We start from the raw sequence: 24,593 nt of genomic DNA, 5'->3' as shown, positions 1-24,593 counted from the left end.
TCCATTCACACTCACATTCCCACCTATGGGCAATTTAGTCTTCAATTAACCTACTCTGCTTGTTTTTGGGACATGGTAGGAAACCGGAGTAACCGAAGAAAACCCCACCCAGGCACAGACGGAACATGCAAACTTCACACAAGCAGGGCTGGGATTTGCACTCCAGTCCTCAGAACTGTGAGGCAAATGTGGTAATGTACGATCACCGTGCCGCTTCATGAGCGAATTATCCGGAAAAAAATACTTTACGAAATGTTAAACATTATTTATTATACAGTTTTCAAGGAGCTACCTTTAACAGATAATTAGCAAACAAAGTATTAACTCCACACACACACAAACTACACGAAAAGATCACTAATCCTGCATGCCCTGGACACCACGCATATATCACCCTCCTCCCTTCACTCAGAAAATTTAGCATGCCCCCTCGGCTGAGGCAGAAAATGAGATTACTGTATTTAAATGACTATGGTAATAGAGAGCATGCTGCCAGGCCCCTGTCGGATAAAGGATTTATCCTACGCTCATTGTTAGCAGTTTTGCAAAGTACTATCGTCCGGCTCCTGCTCACAATGGGCATGTCATTTAAAAGACATTTCTCTTTCTTTTCCTCCCCCCGTAGTTCCTCGTCAGGCCCATGTACCAGTCCCCAGGAGGCTGAGTGTGTATGCATGTGCGTGTGCGTGTCAACCTAGTCGAGCCACCGGTCCAGACATAAGGAGAATATTCTTCATTCAAAGCCGCTGCAGAGTGATTGGACACGGTCGGTCTGTTTTGGAAGCCATAATCTGAATCTATGATTTTAATGAAGTATACTCTCCAAGGAAGAAGACCATGTGTCCACTGGAGAATATTGAGGCCAGGTGGCCAGGAGGGGGAGTATTTTTAGCTGCCTGGATCCTCTCTTCATTTCATCCATCCATCCATCCATCAATCCATCCATCCATCACTGTATCTGAAGCACCAAATTGGACTTTCATCTGTTTATCCATCCTTACATAATATACTGTACATCTATCCATACTGCCATGCATCCTCCCATCAATTCATGAAGCTATTCTTCCATGCATCTATATCTCCATACTTTTATTCAACAGCATGTTCATGCCATCCGCTTGCATCCATGTTCGTTCACCCATCACTCTATCATTGATTGTATCCATTCACAGATTGATATATTCAGACACATTCAGTAGTTCATCCATGCTTTCATCCATCGATTTATGCATGCATCTACCCATATAGTACATATATCCAAACCAAAAATTGACCTACATATACATCTGTTTTATCGTGTTCAGGGCTGGAGGGATATGTAGCCTTTCCAATTACATTAAAACGATTAAAACAAAAGGCAGATTACGTAACCCTGGATTAGTTGTCAGTGAACCACAATTTAAATGGACAAAGATGTAAGATAGACAGGCATTCACAGTCACATGATCACATTAGGAACTAAATCCACACCATACCCACATTTCATATCAGGTGAATTTATCATAACTCCAAGTGACTTGAGCTATATAGCAAATATTTAATGGCTAGAATTTCAAGGTTCGTCTTCACTTTCTCATGCTTATTAGATCTATACACGAAAACTGCACTTCAATATACATATGCACAGCTCTAAATTATTGGGATTATTCCATTTTTTCTTTTGTAAAATGACTCCAAATATAAATTGCAATATATAAAAGTTTGTATTACAATTTAATATACTATGATTGGCTGGCAACCAGTTCAGGATGTACCCTGGCCTCTTACCCAGAGTCAGATGGTATAGCCTCCTGCATGGGTACCGCCCTAATGAGGATAAGCAGTATGGCCAATGGTTGAATGGATTTAAGAGCCAACATTAAAAAAAAAAGAGCGAGCAAGATATCTCTTATTGTCTGCAAAAGAGTCACAGAAATCACTGGCAAATGCTAATATATCAGTTGATAAATCTACAAGTAAAATCTCCATCCCTTCATTTTCTTAGCTGCTTATCCTCACTAGAGTCCCGGGAGAGCTGGAGCCTATCTCGGCTAACTTCGGGGAGTAGACAGAGTACAGCCTGAACTGGTCGCCAGTGCACGTAAAAAACCATTTGTACTCACATTCACACCTATGGCCAATTTAAGTTTTTCAATTAACCTACCACGCATGTTTTAGGAATTTGGGCGGAAAGGAGAGCGCCTGGAGAAAAGCAACACAGGCACGGAGAGAACATGCCAACTCCACAAAGGCAGGGCTGGGATTTGAATGCCGATCCTCAAGAATTGTGAGGCAGATCCTCTAAGAAAAGGAAAACAAAAATGAATGACATCACGGAAGAAGTCATTGCTTTGCTGTTCAGGTTTGAAGTTTACACAAGATAATTAACCAGAACAATTGCATAATCTCTGGACCAATGAAAAAAAGTTTAGTTGGTAGGAAAAAACTTGAAAACTAGAAAAAATTCTGCGGGGCGAAAAAAAGGCAGAACACACCATCAAAAACGTCATCTCAAATGGAAGATTTTCTGGGCATCGTACAGAATTTGAGCCTGGGCTTGTAGGGGTAATCGACAGAAAAATGAATTTCCAAGTTAAAGTTTAAGTCCGTCTGTCCCCTAAGTGGAGCCCAACAGAACCCCGACCTCAGCCCGTTTGAGATCCTCTCGCATTATTCAATTCAAACAACAATTCATACCAGAGACCCCGATAATTTTTCTCAACGAAATAGTGGTTCAAAATTCCTCTTAACCACAGTAAGAAAGCAAAACCATTATACCCATTCTTTTATTCTTACGCTGCTACGTGAAGGGTTTTAATTTCAGGTTGATTCTTTTTATCAAGCTTGAGGCTTATCAGGTCAGTATCATGGCCATGATTCTCCCTACTAAGTAGCAGGCTAATTAAATAATCTTTGACATCAAGACCCTTTGCTGTTTGAGAGTTTCAAGAATGAAAGAAAAGAGGAGGACTTTGCACAGAAAGCTCTTCAGAGATGGAAAAAAAAAGGGGAATGTCGACGATGACAGCATGCCGACTGCACTGTAAGCTCTGATGATACACTTTCTTCCATCTGCATCACAGAGTTCTTCATCATTGGCGGTTTTTTCTTACAGTCCCAACCCATCTGAACACACCACCGCCACCGTTACACTCTTGCTTCTCGAGCCCCCTGCCGGAAAACCTGATCTATTGGTTTTCAGCGCCACATGGAGCTATAAATCTCGGGAATGGGGACTGTCGATGATTAGGTTACGGGTGCGGGGAGAGAGGGAGAAAAGAAGAGAGGGAGCGTAACGGAGGAGGGTTGAAGGTGGGGCCGGCAACCTGGTGCAGAGTAGACAAGTTACTGATGGTGTTTGCTTCTCTCAGATATGTACTGCACGGAGGGGTGTGGTGGGCACATCCTCCTGGGTGTTACATAAAGGGGCTATAGTTCTGCTGGGCCGCAATGAAGCCTCTAGGAAGCAAGCAGAAATTACCCAACTGCTGATACAAAAAAAAAAAATAAATAAATATATATATATATATATATATATATATATATATATTGTATGAGTCTGGCCCATGATATCATTGCTGAAAAAAGACGGGAGGAGCAGAGGTACCCCAGGACAGGAGGAAAGATTCATTTATTTTGTAGCATATACTGTAATTAAAACTTCATTTGTTAGTGTATGTAAAGTGTGGACTTTAGACTCATTTAAGGTTTGGTGGATTTTTTTTTGGGGGGGGGGGGTGAATGACTTATAAATGGCATTCTTTGACAGCTAAACCGGCATAAATTCAGTGATATGATATTGCTTGTTTTACAAATTTTTCTCCATGTCAGTTATTGATAACCCCTTCAAATCTGATTAGATACACACAGAGCGGGATGTCTAGTTGTCTGCAAGTTGACCTTAATGCCTCATTGGAAGAGATTTGCCAGTGGAGACCCCACTGGCATGACACTTTCCCTCAGGTAACAAATCTCCGACAATGCACCCAGCTGCCAAATCTTCAGCCGAGAAGTCAAATAAGACAAACATGAGCACAGATGATAATGAACACGCTTCTTGTGCTCGACTGAGAGCGAGATATGCCGCAAGCACCCCCCACTCCGCATACACACAAACACATTCATATTGTACAATTGTGTTTTACTTGTTCGCCCATTTAATGGCTGTTCTGTGTTACTGTATGTTTCATCAGCATCAGGGTGGCAGGTGGGAGGGATCCTGCCTTTGGAGGAGCGAAGAGGGGCTTTGTTTGCTTTAGTTTACATGCTCGCTCGTTGTTTGTTGCATGCTGGCGTGCCAGCTCTCTGCTGTCAACCTCCCTATCAATGAGTCTGACAGCTCCGCGGCCATGTTTTGAAGGGAGAGGAGGAATTAAAAGATAAGAGCTAGAATTGCAGAAAGGGAAAAAAAGGAAGCAGGTGGTTGAACCTCACCTAGTGAACAGATTGTTGCTGGGTTGAGGTTGAGGATGAGTCTACATAAGGCATCTCTAGAGCTAATGTGGGTGATTGTCTTCGTTTTCTGGGGTGCAGGCGGCGAGGAGGGAGGCCAGGGATTACAGGGATGATCCTGCCATTCAAACTAGCTCAAAACAGAGCCTGCTCGTCCCTCCCCAAACCCTGCTAATTCCCTTTTGATGAGGCGTGCTAAATAAATCCCATTTCCACGCCTTTATTCCCAACCGACTCCTGGAGCGGAGATCAGGGGACGCGGATTTTACAGGCTTCTGCCGCCATTTGGGACCCACAATAGACCCAGTCGGTATGGGGCCTGCTCCGTCCGGTCGGCCTCATTATGCACTCACAAACCCCGCACGCCAACTCCAGCGGAGTGACACATTTACACATGCGGTTCTTCACAAATGTCCCATCATGGCTTTGTGCAATTGCTGGAACAAATGCAGCACATCATGTCATGTACTTCAAATCTGTTGTTGTGGGTACTCCAGGTGTGTGTAACGATGTGCGTGTGTGCGCACTGCACATCTCGCTCCTGTCCTGTCGGCCCTTCCTCTCTCACACGCTGAGCCCCTCCGCTTGCCTATGACGCTAACAAGCTCCTCCGTCTCTTTTGCTCTGTCGACAGCGGGCCCTGTTATTAATGGGGACCAGCTGGGAGTGGTGCAGGTACATGCGCAGCCAGACAAAGGCCCATATATAATCATAAAGTCATAACAAACGACCTGATGTAAATGAGGAAGGGAGCGTTGGTATAGAAAGAATAAGGCCGTGGCTCTTGAGGTGAAGTGAAAAAAGAGGATCATCATTGTCATGTGACATCGAAATGGCTTGTGCCCACTTAGCCTGCTGGCAAAGAACTGTCTACTAGACCTTTGACCTCCCTCTGGACAAGACAAGCACAGGGTCAAGACTTGGGAGTGCCTCCTCGACATCTCATTTCTCTGTTGATGGGGCAGTTAGGCTGAGAAAAATACCGCGTGTGTACGTGTCCAGGCAAACAAAAGACAGATTTCCAGACACTCCGCGATGCAACTTGGCCTCTTTGACATATGGCGACGCTATATTGCAGCCTTCACAACCTGACAGCTTGCAGACACCATGGAAGAAAAAAAAACCCCCAACATAATTCTTTGGGTTTTTTTGTGATATGAAATGATAATCATGACGTTAAACTACAGGCATCGAGCATCCCAGCCTGCTCGTCGGCAGCGTGTCTGCATTGGTGAGGCTTATCAAGACACATGCTTCCAATTAGCTGGGCTTCTTCATGTAAATGCTTCATAAATTATCCTCCCTACCTCGGGATTAGGCGAGCTAGCGTCGCCACAGTCAGCAAAGGTTGTGCATGGAAATTAAAAAGACCGTGGTGGGTCTGTGGGTGTTGGGTTTTGAGGGGCAAAAGACCGAGGCGGAAGGAAGGTGAGTGAGTGAAAGAGCTGCTGGTGGGCGTTCATGTTGTTTGGGTGCACAGAACAAAATCAGAAAACGCTGCATAAAATTGTGCTCTATCAGGCCCTAACGGCTCATGTCACAGAAAAGTCAAACATTTACTGGGGAGTAGCACGTTACTTTTTAAAGGTTCTGGTATTTGTATAGAAGTATTATCATCATCATTCTAAAACACATGCAACACACAGCCTCTGTCTTAGAAGTGAGGGGGACAAATTGTTCCCAACTTGATTTTTAATAGCAACCTGACCAGCCTCCACATTAAACAGCTCCTCTTCTGTGGTTGAGGCAAAACTCAATAAATAGCCTACTACTGAAGCTTAAAATTTAAGATAATTTACCAAACAAACTTTTTCTTACACTTAATAGCTTTACGGTGACAAAGTAAATGTGAAATATGAATTAGAATCATCCATGCGTTCTCGATATAGCCAATTTTGTACCAGGAATCCTAAAATCAGGTCATTTGAATTTCTCTAGGTCTCAATTTCCCCGATTTTTCGATTTCTCGATTATGTCACTCGTGAAGAGTTCTGCCTACCTCTCAACCAGCACTTTGTTGGTCTTCAACACAGAGGCAACCAATCAGAGGAAAGGGGACAGTCTTTGTCAATTATGGACAAAGCTGATACATAAATGGGTCTAACAGAAGTAGCTGTCAGAAGATTTCTTTCTAGACACTAGTATGACAAAACCAAGGTGTTTGTTTATTTATTTATTTATTTGTTTGTTTATTTTTCATAAATGTGACTCTTTTTATCCTACGTTCATGTGAGACAGGCATTGTATGGAGGTCTAAATAGCCAAAATATGGAACCTTCAAATACCTATATACATAAATCTCCAATGGCAACATTGAAAAAAAAAAAGCAAACGGACAGGACGCAAGATGGAATGGAACTGAAAAGGTTTTCAACAATTTTTCACAACACCTCTAAAGTCAAAATGAAGTGATTTCGGTCTCTCAAATCTGAATACTTTCTGATCTCCTTAGATACTTCATGAAAGCAGATAAAGTGTCTCTGTGCTTTTAAGCAAAAATAAATTGACAGTCTGGAAAATTTTGGAAAACCAATCAACATTTTTGTCTGTTTTCTGACAAGTTCTAAATTAAACACAACCACATTCATTGCCAAATTCAGAGATTAGGTGAAACCAGTGTCAATAATTCTCAAATATTGAATTTTCATAAACAGAATCAGTGCAGGTAGGAGTATAAAGTGCAAATTAATAATGTGTCCAGTTCACTTATTCTAAACCTTAATGTAAACACGAACCTCTATGAATCCACATGATACATAACAATTAAATACAGTTGGAAAATGAGAGTATGAATATTAAATCAGACCAAACTGTTTATGTTGACCAGACCATATCTTTCGGTCACAGGTTTATGATTGCTGGATGGGAACAAATAGTGTGTAATAAGCAAAACTGCTCTTTGTATTTTATATATGAAAGTTAAAAAAAAAAAAAAAATCTGAGCTAACAAAGTTTGTTTCATGCATTAAAATATTGTAGCTAAAAAAGCAAGATGACGTACTGTTGGTAACATCATTCTATTAGTCTCAGGGCTCTGATTCACACTACTGTTTTTACCACAAGCAAAACAAAAAAAAGTGAGCAACACAAGCCTCCCTGCTTCCACTTTATGACACAAAGTGTATTAAAATACTCCTAACTTACGTCCCGAAAGAGCAGTATGTCATAACAATTATGACAATAATGACCAACTCACATCACATCTTCCTTAAAAGGGGAACGACCCCAAAAAGGTTTTTTTGCAATACATTCTACGTGCCAGCACTGATTAATATTGCGCTCATGGAATAAGTATTAAATGGAATAGTGTCAACTGTGCCAAACAAATGTGAGCCTTCATCTGAGACGACACGCTGTGGCGACCCCTAATGGGACAAGCCGAATGAAAGAAGAAGTGTATTAGCCTACGGACAGTAAAATGTTATCTGCGGCAGTGAGATATTTTCTGACTGTATCGAATTATTGATTGAACATAATTTTAGGATGGTGTTGTGTTGACATTGGTGGCAACATTATATAGTGGCAATATAAGATGGGGTACAAAGTTCAAAGATGCCCAAAATAAGAACAGCTGCTGCAAGGCAAGGCAACGTGTCCGCCATTGGCCGTCTTGAGAAGTGGATCCGACCGATGCATAGCTTGTTGTTGCCAAATTTTTACCAATTGTCTGGTTTTGACAATCACAAAAGTGGCCAGGAAAGACTGACACACGTCACAATCTCTATGAACTTGCACATGTGGAAATATCAATTAAATCAGTTATTTCAAACTAATGTCGGTCTAAAAATGATTTTTTTCCCTACAGATAATTAGTCCTTTTTCAACTATTCATGCCACTGACATATCGGAACAGGCAGAATAATTCAATGCTATTCCACCACATGACAAAAATTACAATTAAAATCTTTATCCACTTTTTGTTTGGTAATGTGCTCTGACATTTTTTAATATTGTAAGATGTGCCTTGGGTCAGGAAAGGCTGCGAAACACTAATTAAAAGACACACTTGATGAACAATCTGTTTTTTGAGTCAGTCCATCATTGTCGTCTAAAGTTTGGCACTTCCCATAAATGGCTTAAACTTTCTGAAATATCAGACGGGAGACTTTGATAAATTTCGTTGATAGCCTTCAATCTTAAAGAGGGTGTGGGGGGAGCTTTTATTATGAGATGGGCTGCTCTGTTTCAGCAAAGGTGTAGAGCGGTTTTAGGGGGTTTTGAATCCTGTTGGGAACATAAAGCGTCTGTAAACACAAGACACAAAGAGCCCTCTAAGGCAGTAAAACTCGGACCGCGGTGGCCATACAATGGACTGTCATCGTGAATTGGCCCAGAGCTGTGGGAGAGAGCCTGTTTAAGAAGACAGGGTGGGAGTTAAGCCGAGCCAGAGCCCGGCACGGCAGACACTTGTCCATATAACAGCACTTGGTGAATCTCAAAAACGCTCTGTTTTACTGTCGCTCACCAAGGCACTGAGCAACACCAGCTGTCACCCATACGTACATGTAATATAAATGCAATCTCATTTTTTTTTTTTTTTTTTTTTTTTTGCTCCTGTGATATGAGTCGCCCATCTCAGGGGCATGCGCACACATGCTCAAGCGCGCTCGCTTTTGCATACACCACCGTGCAGACAGTCAATAACAGCATGGGGTGTGAGATTAAACCTAAGCCCACCTCCTTTTCATGTGGCAGAGCAGCCGCTGCCCCGTGATCTGGCACCAGATGGCGCTGTGCCGATTGCTGCCAGGAGATAATCGGGACAGATCGGGCAGCATTACTACCCATTATCTTGTAATTATTCTTGTGTGGAGCGCTGATCCTGCCGTTTGTGTAAGTGGATGGCACAGAGAGCCTGTCGCCCCCGGCAGGACCGAAATCCTTCCCGTTTCCCTCAAGCCTCTCTTGGGGACGCAGGGAGGGATAGATCAGCAGGGGTGGGAGAGGAGAAGACAGAAAGGGGAGTCTTTGTGAGACATAAAACAGCACCTGACATTCAAAGAATCATTCTCGAGATTGCTGATGAATTCCGCCTGACCTCTGACCTTTGCGCCGATGTCACTCAAGGTGCCATTTCAACACAGCCGGAGCGAGAAGATCGTCACTCGCCTCTGATGGCTCTATAAAAGTGTAATAAGGATACAGTACTACTCTCGGCGGCTCCATTTGCACAGAGCTGTAGTTGTAACAGGCCCCCCAACCCCTGTGCACTCCCCCACTTCTTCCACCCCTAAGGATGGTGCTGACTGCACAGAGGCATATGGCTTACCATGTGCTGGGTCCCACGTGCACACTCTAAAGCGCAACTCTACCCGGAACATCTTCGCTTAATTATCGGTATTTTGTTCTGCATCCTCCTGTTTTGCATATCAATATCTGTCAGCTCACTATGTAATATGAGGCTGTGAAGGCTTAGGCTACAATCAAATACCTCAGCGAAAGGCAGGCTTCATCGTGCTCAAATATACACGGACTCCCATGGGGTGCCCGGTCTGAGATTATGTGCGTGCTTTCAGTACCTTTTTAACCGGGTCTCAGGTGTACATGTACGCATATGCAGTACGTGTTTGTCAGAATGTGGCCATGAATTACAAACCGTGCACATGTGTGAACAATCAACATACAACACCGACTTGAGATAACGGCCCTTCAACTGGCGGCTAATAAAACATCGTTGATCTATTTTACAGGCTCGCGGGCCGCACAGCGAGGGCATGCACATGCAAATGAGAATAGTTAAATGCCACTGAGGGGCGGGAGAGGAAAGCAATCACTTCAGATGACAAATTCCATAGGAGGGATTGGAAAGACAAAGGACGGGGGGGAAACTTGATATACGGCGGAGAGAGGGTTCTTAATGCTGGTGATCCAAGAGACGAGACAGAAGGCGTAATTACAGTGAGTACACGAGGGAAAGATTGCAGATTGATGTCACGTTCCAGAAAATGGGAAGTTGGAATTTTTCAGCCTATGTGGAGGAAAAGTTCCATGGAATGTTTTCACTCATAATTTCCTACTTTCCCCCCCAAAAATGGATGTTACACATTAATGCAGCTTTCACTGCCACGCACACTTTATATTTTAAAGCCCAAATCTCCCTGAAAACCTTTACAACCAAGATTTTGTCACACAACATTTCTGTCGTGCAGGCTGCACAAGACTTGCTGACAAAAGAAATGAATTCAATTTCCTTTATCGATTACAAAATATATTTTCCAATACAAACACAATGAGGTTAATTAGCATGCAGTGGAGGATTTTGTTTGACATGAAAAGTTTCATATATATTTGGCGGACACCCACTACTGTACCAAATCACATAAATGTAGGCCTGCAACCAGAAATCTTAGAGAAAGGGACTCACAAACTATGCTGCACCTCTTTACCTTATAGGTTGGAAAGCCTTGCTCGAGGGGACCTCGACAGTAGCCAGAGAGTAGACTGGCATCTCCCCAACAACCTTTCAATGTTTGTCTACAACAGAACTTGGTTCCACATTCTAAATCCTTAAAAATTCGTTAAAACTGAGACTGTGACACAAGTATCATCTCATGATCGGCAACACAAGAGTTTGTCAAAATTGTTATTGTATACTTTTGACTGGAACGCTTTGAGGACGCTTGTAAGTGCCAATTGAGATATTTGCAGCTTCCCAGTTTTTGTCCAATACGGCATAAAAACTTGTGAGCTCCATCTTGATGTCTACCAGGCTGTTAATTGTGTGCACGCTTGGTGAAAACAAGTGTTCAGCATGTGGATTCTGTGTGTGGCATCAGCATACGCACCCACAGAGCCGCGATTCAAATGGAAGAGAGCCCGCAGCTCAGAAACAGCCTTTTTTTCTGGCGCGTTGGGGGTCAGGTCAACTGATCTGGGGGCCATTTTGGCAAATCCTAAACACAAACACGACAGAAGAAAGACCCAGAAAAGCTCAAGGAGGTTGGCAGTGAAAAGGACTGATAGAACTCATCCATGGGAAGATGAACAGCCAAGGAGATCATGAAGCGAGAGCTGATTAACTGGCTTTTAGATCTCTGGGAAATATCCAAAGGATTGTGCCTCTCGCGCCGCAAATCCTGACCCTTAACGCTGAATCTATCAACCCTGGGAGGCTGTGGGCAACAATGAGAAGTCTATAAGCTTGGCCAAGCTGCTCCATTGACGGTTCATTAAGCAACAAGAGCACAGATTACCACCGTGTTGCTGCGTTGGTGGCTTTCACTTTACGCTAAGAGAGAGCGCTTGGCATACGTCGGCCTAGCTTTGAAAGATTAATATGATGGGCAAACGACTCGGGCTGAATCAGGTGTTGTTTTTCTTCTTACAATTACTGTGTTGCACAAAAATATCAAAAGCAACATCTAATCTTTTTTACCGTCCTAGGGCAACTAAAGTGTTGTTAGCTTGAGCCAGTGACGTCCTCATAATCCACATTATTAGTGAGATTTTTCACTGTAGTCATTTCATGAATGCTACACTATGGCTAACTGTAAATCTTGATTTTGTTTTGTGTCAGGCCATCATTGCATGGAAACCATAACTTCAGAAGATATTGGACTACAGTATGACTTTGATTGTAATATTTATGGGCAACATACTGCTATATAAACAACATAAAGATTAATCAATATATTAATCAATAACAATAAAATGAGAAACATCCTCAAAAGGTTTGTGTTGCCTACAAACTCAACGTAGTACATAATGTCATTTCGCTCTATGGAATCAAAGAAAATGAAACTTCCTAGCGGCTTTTAGGTTACGATGCTATCAAAGTGTAGCAGACTAAAACCTGGTCTCATTCGATTGAACAAAGATATAAACATTCTTCACATCATTTTTCATTTTTGCACAATTGTGCACTGCACACCACTCTGAACAGCAACATTTAAACAATGGCGTCAGTGCTTCTGAGACATTAAAAGTGACAACAGTGGACAATTGCAAGGAGTGAATCATTTCTATCTGTGGGCCTATAAAGCCCTTTGAGAAACTTTTGCGATTAAGGCTTATATAAAAAATAAAAACTTGACTTAACGTGTTCATCCCCTGAAGCCAATCGTATCGCTAATCATATTATTGACAGTAACCAATGACTAGCGAATCACAATTGAATTGTGACTCCTGGTACTATTCCAAAATAAGATTCAGACAAATGAAAAATTTAATTTGAACCAGCAAGAGAGGACGACGGCACGTTTTGACTAATGCATTTCCGTACAGAAACGTTTTTCTTTTGAGTTTAAAATGGTTTACTTTAAGGAGGATCCTTTTCCATACCTTGCCCCACAGGTAGAATCCCGGCGGGGTCTTTTCAGGGTCTCATCGTCGATGCCATGAATTCTACCAAGCCCACGCTGGCGCCTTTCCAGTTTTCCTGCTGATGACTTAGCCTGCTAGCTAACTAGCCGCGCTAGTTTCACGCTCTGCTTGATCAACTTTCTCCCATTAAATTTATCCCGGCGCCCTTCTCCTGCGATGCCTGCGTTTTCGCTTCCATGCTGGCACTTCCATGACATCCGTGCTGCTCATTCTAGAGCTAGTCTTAACACAACCCTTCTTCCGAGGAGAGCTCGTTTTTTGTCTTGTATATACACTTGAAGGAGAGTTTACTGACCCTCCAATGCGAACATGCGTAGAGGCATTTAACACTTAAAATGTCGGTGCCCTTGGGATACAAGTATTTTTTTTCTTTGATTCATTTGGATTCAAATACAAAATATAAATATGTACATAAATGTACAGTAGCACTATAGTTACTTTTCAAAATTTGAGGTGAGGCGAGTTGTCCAGAAAGAGGAAGAAAAATTACTTTTTAAATCCAGAATAGGACTGGACAGTCGGAATGAATGATGTGTAAATAAAATAATAAAAACTTTCATCAATGCATTTTGCGGGGCCTCGAGCTGACAATATAAAGCTGGTGTTCTGAGTCAGTTTTAATTTTCATCAGGTCATTTTCTTTCCGAACCTATTTACTATTATGTACGATATAGTTCAAGAATAGAAACTAACTATATTGCAATTTTGCTTCTTCTATAATTTAACAACCTTTTTTTTTTAACCAAATGGCAGATTAAAGCAGAAACATAAATATGTTGTCCTAAAATGGGAGAATTGAACTCTATTTTATTCCTCTCTGTTGCATTCTTTCACCTCTCAGACAACAACACTTGCATTCGAAGCGTCACCTGAGCAGATCGACACTTCCCATGAGTCTTTGTGAGTCTTTGCATTCACTCCCCAGGTCAGAGTCTCACCGACATCCAAAGGGTTGAGGCCCCGACAAGAAGTGTTAAGTTATGACCTGTGCGTCAATATTCAAAGTGAATGACGCGGCGAGCTGAATTGTAATTGTGCAGCTTTAGCCTGTTGATCGCTGATGTATAATTGAACACAATGTGTGCATGCATTATGAACGAGCAGGGTTTGCAAAGAGACAAAATGAGTACAATTAATGTCACAGAGATCGTAGCACTCGGAATGAGGCTTTTGAAAAAGAGCTCTCTTCATTTTAATCATCCCTTCTTCTTCTCCCTTGTACCCCGACGTCGGCTCCGCACATTCTCTCTCTGGGAATCAACTTTATAAAGCAATATGAATGAGAGCGAGTGAGCACTCTGGAGGCAGTCAATACCTTATCAACTCCTGCCGAACGCTGACACCTTGACGTCCTTGACAGCAAATTATTACTTTTTCATGACGCAACCAGGTGCAATTACAGCAACATCTTTGCGCCGTATCCTGCTGCTCCTGCAACTGTCAAAAGACATTCCTGGTGGGATCGTGCAGGAGCTGAGACATCAGTCTCCCAATCCCTCCTAAGGTTCATGTGTATATAGACACACTGACAGATGGAAAAGTCAGGTATAGGTGTGTATGTGTGTGGTGGTGGGGGCAGATTGGGGAAAAAATGTGAGGATTAGTTGTATTCTGCTCAAATGACTTTTTAGGGAGGTTTTGTTTGTTTGAGTTGATTGACAGAGTGAATGTATCATGGTTTTGTTGTTCAGTAGCTGGCGAGCTGCTGCTGCTGCTACATCTGCAAACAACCGTGTTTATAATGACATCACACGCTCCTCACCGTGCCGGATTCTAGACCCTGTAGGCTTGATTATAAAGTTTAACCGCACTTTAGCACACGATAACACAAAGGGAGGCGGGAGGGGGGTGAAACAGCAGGTAAAGCTCAATTAAGACTTCAGAGTGTCACTTTTTCCCCTTAGTGCTGCAGCAGAAGAGAACACAAAGAGTGCGCAAGCCTGTGATGTCACACTTGTGACTGTGAGGATGCCGGCTGGTAGGGAAGAAACTTTGCCATCCTGGAGGTGGATATTGCCTCATGTCTCTTTGTGTGTGTGTCCTTAGGTTGAGGTGAGGGTGCCGTTGGCATCGCCGCATGTTTGTCTCCTCGTATATGTGTGTCATTGACAAAAAGGGGCGGATAGAAAAGGAGAAGAAGCCATGAACGCACTACAGAGATACCTGAGAGTCTGCTTTTATCTCGCACATCCTCACCCCTCTATCCTTCCTCACGTCGTCAATTTCGTAACTTTCCTGCTAACAATCAATGTCCCACAAATGTGTCGATACTTAAACCGTTGGCCATCCATTTTCTGGACTGCTTTGCACAAGGTCACGGGTGTGTCAAAGCGTATCCCAGTGTAAATCGTGGACTGGTCAACTACGGCTAATTTAGAGTTCAATTAACCTAACATGCATCGTTTTGGAATGTGAAAACATGCAAACCCCACACAGGAAGAGATTCAAACCTTGGACCTCGCAGCGGTGAGGAGGACACGCGAACCGCTACAGTTCACTTCGCTGGCTATTATTAATGAAACTGAGGAAACAATATATCATTGTGACGAGCAGCAATTACTGAAGTCAGCAATGTGCACCCTGAAAAGAAGGAGCAAGTACACACACGGAAACAAATAACCTAGAATGTGACGTAACATAAGGTACAAACACACAAAGAAAAGCCAGGTATTTCTGTCCAAAGACAAATTTAAAACAGAATAAAAGTCAGCTGACTTACTTATAAATCATGGTCAAAATCATGTCTTATTTTGTTGGTAGCTGGGTGACGCGCAGGGTGATATTTATGGTTATCTATTCAAATTTATTGGGATGTTGTTCTGCATTCATCTGGACAGATTTTAATGGAAATTAGTGTTTTTTTTTTTTGCATAATCCTGCTAACTAATTAATCAAGTAACTAAGTAAACCTACAAACAATACCTACTTTATGCTTGACTGAGTTAAAAAAAAAAAAGACACAAACATGACTTGCAGTTCGTGCTTAATAACACCTCAGTGAGCTGTTGTTTTTAGTCGGCCCTCTGTGTGTTTTTCTCTCTTCCTGTCACCCCCCCTCCCACCCTTGCCCCCCCCACCATCTCTTTTAAAGCACTACCTTCTCCCTTCTTACTCTCCGAGGCCTCAACCCCGCTCGCCTCGGCCACCTCCGCTCACTTTTTTTCCCGTCTGCCAGACACAGATTTATTCTGCCTGTGATGCGTGTAGAGCACAGAAGTGTGAGCGGGCGGATGATGGTGTCTGTATGTGTTTGCGGTGGTGGAGTGGTGGTGGGGGGGCAGCGGAGCAGGTCAGCAGTGGGGAGGGAGGCGTGTGTATGTGTGTACAATAAGAGATAAGATCATGGCTCCCCAGGGGCTTGTTTGGCCCTGTACCCGATCCATCAAACGCCCGCTCCAAGTGTCAAGGTCAACTCTAATGAGCATTTTCTGGAGTCTTATTCTGTGCACTGAACACCACCACTGTCTGCACACACACACACACCACACACACACACACAACACACACACACACACACACACACAACACACACACACACACACACACACCACACACACACACACACACACACACACACACACACACACAAACTGAGTACACTTTGCACACACTGTAACCTACCTGTTCAGATGTACGATGGGTGCTTATGACAGGAAATCTAAACATACTCACATTCATCCCAACATGTATGAATTGGAGCCCTCACGCTGCACCCGAAGATGACAAGAAGAGGCCAAATCTGAACTTCCACATGTTTAAGGATAGGCACTTTTATAGCTATGGATTACCTCTCTTTTAGCTAAACAACTCCCTTTGGGGGCAGTTTTGAAGAGAAACATAAAACAAAAGTGAAGGGAAAAAAATGAGAGGTCAGCAGGTTTCAAGATTTGATGTTTTGCAAAATATGTTTCAGTGAAATTTGAGCATTATAGGAAGTTAAATCTTGTAAACTAACTTAAAAGCTCCGACCAATGGGTGATCTGAATCTAGTTTTCTGATCTGACACCCAGAAATAACTGCAAAAATTTTTTTCTGATTGAGTGGGAGCTCGGACAAAAAAAAAAAAAAAGGAACCCCCAGCGCTAACCTAGATGGGCTTCAAGTTTCAACAGTCCCTCATCATCCCGTTATCGCGCACCGATCTGCCAAATTTTGCTAAGGTTTTGAAGGCTTGGAGAGTGTGGGTGTATGCCGGAGCATGTGGAGCATACTAATGAAGCAATAAAAGTCACGGCGGGAGGGGTGCAGGCGGGGGCTGGAGGAATGGCAAAGGGGAGGCTGAGGATCCACTGACAGGCGGTGTGATAATTAAGATGTTGCGACCCCACATATTACCTGCATATTGGCCAAATCAAGACGCAGAGAGTTTAAGGCCAGAATGCACTGCTTGGATCTTAGTGTGTGTGAGTTTTGGGGGAATGTGTGTGTGTGTGTGTGTGGGGGGGGGGGCAATGTATGTGGTGTTTTGTTCCAATAAAGGGGGAAAAAAGGAATTAGACTGTGGGGAAAAGGTTTCTGGTATAAATTAGATTGATGAACCAGTGTCAAATGTTAAGTTTATTTTTTTTCTCCAAAATTTCAAGAAGGCCTCATTTAAGTAATTTGTTTGATTTTTTTGTATGTCAATTATCCCCCCTCCCCTCTGTTTTATGATATTTGAAACTAATTGCTTTTGAGGCAGAATGTTTATATTTGGAAAACTGAAAAAAAACAACAACTAAATGTTGTCACATAGAAATAGTTTGCTCACTGAAAGCTACAGCAATGAATAATAAAAGAATGGAAATACTATACAGAAATAATAGTGTGACCAAAAATACCCAAATTAAAGGAATAAACAGATTGTTCCGTATGTGATTTTAAAGTATGACACGTATTTGTTTTTATTTTTCCATTTCAAATAATAAATATGTGTAAGTGAAACTTCTTTTGAGTGTGTCTCGGGGATGTGACCCACCTCAGCGCATGGGGAGAAAAGGCCGGGGGGCCGGCGTGCCTGGGTCTCCCCCACGGCAGGGAAAGGATACGGGAGTGAACTGTGAACCTTTGGCACCTCAAACAGAAGCGCAGATTTTTGTAGTGGCACCCAACTTGCGGGGGCCGCCATTGCAAGCCCACTGTGCACTACCTCTCAGGGAAAGTGGGCGGAGTGGGTCATTGTTTAAGGTTAACGTTGAGGTAGAAACTTGTGATGTGACATAAATTCATCTGTGTGGTAAAACACATTTTAAAGATAAATGACAATTAAAGCCTGTACACAATACCATCATATAGTTTACTCAATAACTGATCTTATGTGTCATGTGTACCTAACGTGTATGTGGGGAGATCTTGTGAAGTTGCTTTGCACTGTAGAATGATTTCATAACATATTTTGTTCCCGTTTCCAGACCTGTGAAGATTGCATTCCAACCTCAAACTGCAATGCGCTAAATGATGCGCTCTGTCGATCCAGACTTGACAGAAACCTTTTTGTTTGGCAACACCTCACTTCCATCCTGAGCATCACAGTAAATCTTCCATACGTTTCACGTGTTGTCCTCTTGGTATAAAACCAAAGAGCACAAGCGTGAATTTCACATCTTTCAATGTTTTTAAGTGCAGTTTACTAAGCGTCTTTTTTTCCGCCTTTGACAACAATCCAGTATGATTTCAAAAATCTGATTTCCAAATAGTTCTTATAATCCACAGCAGTGACAAAAATAGGCAGCAAAATCCAGGAGGGACTGCAAAATGAGCTACAGTACTGCAATATTACTAGAATGTGACTCAGTACCGTGTTGAAGAACAGCAAAAACAGTTCTGAAATATTGCTGTACTTGTAATCTTTTCTGGGTGTTAGCTATCAGGGTATTAGTTTTGCAAAATCCTGATAGGTGAACATTAAAAAGAAAATTAGTAACGGTCCTTTTCCACAGAATGGCATGTTTTACTCCTTTTCCTGAAGTATGCAACAGATTGGCAAGTGTAGAATATACAATATTTAAACATTTGCCAGTTCAAGAGCCAACTGTGTGAATGTGTACTCTCTGATTTGGTGTTGAGACTCAAATGTAGCTTTTGGAATTTAGAACCTGCTTCAGACAAACAAAAATACTCGTCGGAAGACTGGCATATTTTTTTAATTTCAAAGTGTTTTATGAAGTGCAATATTGCTTCAAGTCAGTCAAGCAATACAAATATAAATAGATTTACAAAATTTCTTACGGTTTCCTCAGATCTCCTTGACTCCATCCAAGCTGGCCTCCTTAGTTTAGGCTCAAGTGGTCAAAGGTCAGCAAAATCAGGGTCAACCCCAGTTTGAAGGCGCTGGCATCCCTTGCGAGGGCCTGATTATGATGGATGTTCGCCTCTTCTTCGTCCTCAACGTGGCCACACCCTTCTCTGTTGGCTCCTCGCTCACCTCCGGGCCTCTTGGCACTCACCCTGCGTCCCACCACATCCTGACCAGATGTGTTCGCTGAACTCTGTCAAGAATAATAAAACGCCGGTCACAAAGGGCACGTGAGCTGTGCGGAACCGTTCGACGTGAAGGAAAAACACCCAAGTCGGAGCCAATTTAGTCATATTAATTCAATAATGATTACTTGCCTGGGCTGTGGAAGGTTTGTTATTTTTAGCGCAGTCACATGACAGCTGAAGCTTCAAATGACAAATCAAAGTATCTCGTGATCCCCAATCAAAAGTTAAATGAATGTTGACAATAGTGGCTGTATAACAGCTTCCAATTTTGCCGGGCTTTGTACATGATTTTGGTTTGTGTGAGGTTGCTCATGTCGGACCTTAAAGAAAGCCCGATGTCTCACCATCTCCTTTCTAATCGAACCGAACTATGCTTAATGATCCAATTGTTGAACACCAATTAAAGCAGGCTGTTATGGACCTTAGTATGCGCAGTGGATTAAAAAAAAAAAAAAAAAAGGTTTTCTTTACATAATGCCACAAAACTGGAAGCATATCATGATGGACGAACAGGAATAAAAATAAAATACTGAGGTTCAAATTTTGGTCTTGCCTGTGTGGAGTTTGCATGTTCTCCACCTGCCTGCGTGGGTTTTCTCCGAGCCCTCCGGTTTCCTCCCACATCCCAAAAACATGCAACATTAATTGGACCCTCTAAATTGCCCATAAGTGTAATCGTGAGTGTGACTGTTTTCTTTCTCTATGTGCCCTGGCAACCAGTTCAAGGTGTACCCCGCATCCTGCCCAAAGATAGCTGGGATAAGTGCCAGCACTCCCCCAACCCTTGTGAGGATAAGCAGCTAATAAAATTAATGGATGACTGATTACTGAGCTGAATATTATCTCACAGTTCTAGCATTCAGATACATTTGAAAACAATTAGGATTGAGAAGTTAGGTCATGTATTATTGGATCCAACTGTGAACTTAAGGGGAGGAGGCATGGAAACATCGAGTACCCCCAAGGGTTCATTGATGTACTTTTTTTTTTCAAAGAGACTAGGTACAAAGGTTGGACAAAATATCAATACGCCAATGAATCATTATCTCCTGTCATAGGTTATCAGCGGGGAGTCTTGAAAGCGCTCTTCTTCTTGGGTCGATAGTCATGGCTGATGGATCCTCAAATAGAAAAGAACGAAGTGAAGAAGAAACTTTTTGTATGATGACTGTTACAACTTCGCAGTCAGGAGATCTGGGTTTGATTCCCTGTCGGAGCATTTCTGTTTCATTTACGTGTTCCCCCTTAGCTTGCATTTGTTTTGTCCAGCTACTCCGGTTTCCTCGCATATCCAACATACTTTTATCTTTAATAATAATTCTTCTAATTGCCCAGAGGCGTGAAGGTGATCCTCAATGGTTATTTGTACAATTTGTGCCCTTTAATTGTCTGGACAGCAAATCAGTGTTGAGCTTGACCAATGTGATATGTTCTAGTTTCTTGATACCAATATGAACTCCAGCAGCACCATTTGGGAGAAGTTGCAGGTGTTGGATTGATTTTTTTTCAGACCTGTAAAATCCATGCCACAGTAGGCCAATTTACTGAAAATGAACACGTGAACCAACATTTTTACATTTTGTTTGGACAGAAGACCTTTGATTCGAGAAGGTTTCTTCAGGTTGTACTAAACAAACTACGTCAGTACAATGGAATTCACGTTGACGGTCGGGGACTCAACATTGACTCCTGCTGTACTCCTATTTCTGACAATATCGTCACTACTTAGTGCATATTTTTCACTGATCATACTGTTTGCTGGATGCCATGGGAAACACAAAGCATTGCCCATCCACTGACTTTTGAAAAGATGTCATCTACATCAAGACAGCAACTTTGTTGACAAAGACAAAGCAAACGCAAACCAGAATGTCCTGGCCAGGGACGGTCACTCCAGAAGTTGGTCAGGAGGACACGAAATGGTGGCAAAGATTGTATCAGATCCAAGCTGCATTGATGCTGAGAGTGCTGATTTCCTTCACAAATACCCCCACTCATCTTCAACGTTTTCTCCTGGCTCCCCGTGGCCTTGGCCCCTGCAGGCAACACACATTGTCTACCTCACACGCACACACATCATGGTTAGGCCTCCAATTAAATCAAAAATGGTTTGTTTTTATTGGTCTTTTGCGCTGACAAGTGGGCTATCATTCTGACGGCTTTACCTGTCAGCGAGCAGCTGAAAATCCTCTGTTGACAATGCCCAATGCTTCCAATTAGAGGAGAATCACACTCCCGGTGCGCTCGCCATCCTTCCACGAGCCCTATACCCCCCTCCTACCTCCCTGGGCCACCTCCCCTCCCCTTTCCATCTTCCTCTCACTCTCTCCCCTCCGCACCTCCTTTCGTCTCCCTCTCCAGGAGAAGGGGCTCTGTCTCCGCCGCAAATTACCGACACAAAACGAAGAAGGTGGTGGCGGCACTGACGGTCCGGGGCCCCCGTCAGCATTAATGAGCCGATGAAGGTTTATTTGGTCCGCGTGCATGTGCTAAATTCTTTCTTGTGTGACAGCTGACTGGGAAATGTGACTGTTAACCTTATAAAAGATTCAGTGGGTTCTCATTATTTTCTGTCAACTCCACTACCTGATGGCGTTAAGGTGCACCATTTGCATCCGTGACTGCTTCAGGTCTACATCACCACATCCACACTCAAGACCCCCCCCCCCCCCACACACACACTCAATCGTGTTTGTTTGTTGAGGGGAGTCGTCTTTTACGCAACCCCCCACCCCTCAAAAAGACACGTGTTACTGATGTTCCTATATCGTAGAAATGCCAAAGTTTATTCAAAGACGACAAACAATATTACAAATTCTTTCTGGGTGCAGTTTTAACAGGAGCGAGGGAATAAAACGCAACACATCTCACTTGTTTTCCAACAAAAAAGCAGCAAGCTGAGGAGGCCCTGCAGGCCTTATTAGAAAAGCTTATGGGCACATTTCCAGTAGCGAAGCAAAGTGCTGATATGCTATCAAAATTGTCCAGTTATGGAGGAAATCCACCTGCTCCCCAGTCTTTTATGCTTCCAATATCATAAATAACAACATTGGCTTTTAATACTTAGATAATTAAACAGTTATTACGGCCAGAAGAGAAACAATTCCAGCTGACGTTAAATGAGTGCCAGATATATTTTCCCCCCAAGAAAAAGAAAGAAAAGAAAAAATCTGTGGCTGTAAACATTGCCAAAAAGTTGTGATTGTTCTTTTTTTTTCCTAATTGGTTTGAAATAAAGACCCTCCCCCAACTGTACCGCACCGTGAACAGTCTCCGATTAACAATAAAACACTAAATATTTACGTTCTGAATAGTAGGCCTAAACAAATATTTGTTCGTGCTGACAACTTGTTTTTTGCCATCTTTATTTTATACAAATCTGTTTATATTTCATAAGCAACTACAATTTTCTAGAGATTATGTTTTAGTAAGACTCATTCTAATGGAATGTTCTGTGGATTCAGGTTGTAAAAAAAATAACCAATAACTTGGGCAAATGTTTAGATATTTTTTAAATATATAAAAAATTGAATATGACTTATTTTCCTTAAATTTGGTAAAGGATAGAAACAATTGTCACTTTCTAACCCATTTTTTCCGAATATTTATTCTCCATCAACTTTTCATAAAACTAATGAAAATGCCGGTGATTATTTAAAGAACATCAGGAAACTATTCCAAGTTTCACACTGCATCTGACCTCTACAAAAGGGCAAATCGTAGAAGTTTAACCTTGTTCTAATTTATTCACAACTAACTGGACATTAATGGGAAAGAGGACAAAAAAATTAAGGGGGCTGGGGGGGCTGCTATGGAGAAAAGCATCAAACCCCATGCAGCTTGTTTTCATGAGAAGGAAGCAGCCAAGGCAGGGTGTGCGCTCCCTGATATCAGCCCGCATGGTCCCCGCCTCACTTGTGACAGCTTGCAACCGTGATGGGACCCCATGGGAGCCGGGAGCGGATTCACTAACCTGCCGGTGTCTGGGACCGACGCGCGCCTCCAATCTGGTGGTCACATGGTGCGCGCGCGCGTGTGTTCGATTATTAGGGGCTGTCGAGGCCGTCGCGGGCCAAACTGCGCACTTAGAAGCGGGCACAATGGTTTTTGCATGCCTGTTGAGGTGAAAAGAGCACACAATGGCAAGTCGCTTGCCTTCAAGTTTGGCTTCATGTTGCTGCTTATTGTTGACAATTACTGGGGACTATTAGATCATTATTGTGCTTTAAACGCTGACAGCAAGACGGCGAGGTCTTGGTGGGGTTTTTTTTCTTAAAAAAAAAAAAAGAAAAGAAAAAAGTTTTTGTTATGGCCCTCACTTTTTTATGCAAAGAATAAAGATACTAGATCACGGTATTTATTCAACAAAATTCAAAATGCAAGAGTGAATTATTTAATAATGAATCGAGACAAGAAGGCATGCAGAAAACAATCCCCACTCAGCATGAATAAATAACGTTTCTTTTTTTTTAAAGAATTTATTTTTGACTTTTTGGGAATCTTCGCTTATTATTGCTGTAAACACTATTAAATATGATGTTTCGCCTTGAATATATATTTCGAAGCGATGATAAAAGGCTGGAAATGTGGAAAGCGAGGGATAAAGCAGAGGCAAAAACAATCCGGTAAAAGAAGGGAAAGCACTTCCTCGTAATAACCCCATTAGAAGCCTCATCAATGATGTAATGAAAGCAAACAGTGTGAAAATTGCCTGTAAACACTCGGATCTGAGTCTCCTGATGAATCCACAGTCTCTTTTATCAAAGTGAGGATGAGCCTGGTAGGGGACGTCAGAGGGAGGGTCTGCTGCTGGTGGTGGTGGGGGGGGTCCACTGTCAGCCAATCAAGGCGTGTCACAGGGGACTCACGTGGACAAGACGCTCTTAAAACCTATAGCTCCTGACTTTTCCTCAAGTTCCGTTTTTCTTTTTTTTATACCACTTCCCCCCCATCTCGTTTTAGTTGGGACTATTTAACCCACTTTACTGCATTTGCGCGCATCCCCGTGCACGTTTCCCGTCCGTGCGCTTGCAGTTCTGCACTCCACCTGCATCCTTGCCTGCGTCGGTTGTGCTGAAAAGAATGAGAGCAGTTGTCTGGCGTGGTGACCCGGCGATCCATCTGGTCCTGTCCGTGGTGCTGAACCGGCTTTGTGAGTCTTTTTCCGGCTGCTGCTGCTGCGTCGTGTGAAATCATCCCAGTTGTACAGAAGAAATCCATTTGGACTCATCTTTAAGAGCAAACACCCAAACTGGATGGACGACGCCAGGGATTACTTAGCATATTATATTATATACTACGAATAAGAATAATCCAGAATAATAGTAACATTAATAGTAGTCCAATTTCCTTTCGACTGCAAGAACAGTAGGAGGACC

General features: G+C 42.6%; 1 long non-coding RNA gene across 1 annotated transcript; it reads right to left on the bottom strand.

Moving 5' to 3' along the window:
* Window positions 1–8,987: 8,987 nt before the first annotated feature.
* Window positions 8,988–13,044, bottom strand: LOC133490533 (uncharacterized). Its single transcript, XR_009792238.1, has 4 exons — window positions 12,712–13,044; window positions 11,217–11,324; window positions 9,470–9,551; window positions 8,988–9,335 (listed from the first exon to the last, which is right to left on the bottom strand). It is a non-coding gene; the product is annotated as an uncharacterized LOC133490533 (long non-coding RNA).
* Window positions 13,045–24,593: the final 11,549 nt, after the last annotated feature.

Source organism: Syngnathoides biaculeatus, chromosome 17 (genome assembly GCF_019802595.1).
Source record: "Syngnathoides biaculeatus isolate LvHL_M chromosome 17, ASM1980259v1, whole genome shotgun sequence".
Classification (NCBI taxonomy): Eukaryota; Metazoa; Chordata; class Actinopteri; order Syngnathiformes; family Syngnathidae; genus Syngnathoides; species Syngnathoides biaculeatus.
The sequence above is the reverse complement of the archived record's forward strand: the minus strand, read 5'-3'. Positions and strand labels throughout refer to the sequence as shown.